The 775-nt window shown below is 49.9% G+C and overlaps 1 pseudogene; it reads left to right on the top strand.

The window, feature by feature from the left end:
* Nucleotides 1-250: 250 nt before the first annotated feature.
* On the top strand, nt 251-762 carry LOC129674765 (Ig heavy chain V region 3-like; annotated as a pseudogene).
* Nucleotides 763-775: the final 13 nt, after the last annotated feature.

Raw genomic sequence — 775 nt, 5'->3', positions numbered from 1 at the left:
GCCTGCACAGGTTGCAGGAAGGTTATTTCCTCAGAAAGGTTTAGGACATGGGCAGCAGCATCCTGTTGTCAGAACAGGTGTCCTCAACTCCTTCTTCTCCAGCTACACTAGGTCCTTATCTAAGAAAGACCTCCCTCATGAATATGTAAACCATGGGAGTCTAAGGTAGTAAATACAGTGATGGCCACAGCAAACAGCAGCATATCATCACTGTCTTCCCCACAGTCACTGAGCCCACTAGGTTGACAACATGAAACAGTGCTGGGTCATCCTCTTCCTGGTGGCAGAAGCTATAGGTAAAGGGATCCCAAGTCCCAGAACTGAAGGGCAGTGGGACTCACATTCTGACAATACCATCCACTGTGCCTTTCTATCCACAGGTATCCACTCCCAGCTCAGCCCCCGACTGCTGCAGCTGGGAAGGCCTGGGGCCTCAGTGAAGCTGCCCTGAAGGCTTCTGGATACAACTTCACCGGCTATGATATAAGCTGGATAAAGCAGAAGCCTGGACAGGGACTGGAGTGGATTGGAAAGATTTATTCTAGAATGGTTCCTCCTGGCTATAACCAGAAGGTCCAGAGCTAAGCCACACTAACTACAGAGAAATCCTCCAGCACAGCCTACGTGGAGCTCAGCAGCGTGACATCTGAGGACTCTGTGGTCTATTACTTTGCAAGGCAGAGTGTTGCACCCACATTCTTATTGTGTCAGAAAACCTTTAGGGGCAGGAAGCTGCTCTGGGACTCAGAGGACAGAGATTAGTGTGGAAACTTGC

The sequence above is a fragment of the Psammomys obesus genome, unplaced genomic scaffold (assembly GCF_907164565.1).
Source record: "Psammomys obesus unplaced genomic scaffold, mPsaObe1.curated_primary_1811, whole genome shotgun sequence".
NCBI classification, from domain to species: Eukaryota; Metazoa; Chordata; class Mammalia; order Rodentia; family Muridae; genus Psammomys; species Psammomys obesus.
Note: the sequence above shows the minus strand (reverse complement) of the source record. Positions and strands in the feature narration are given on the sequence as shown.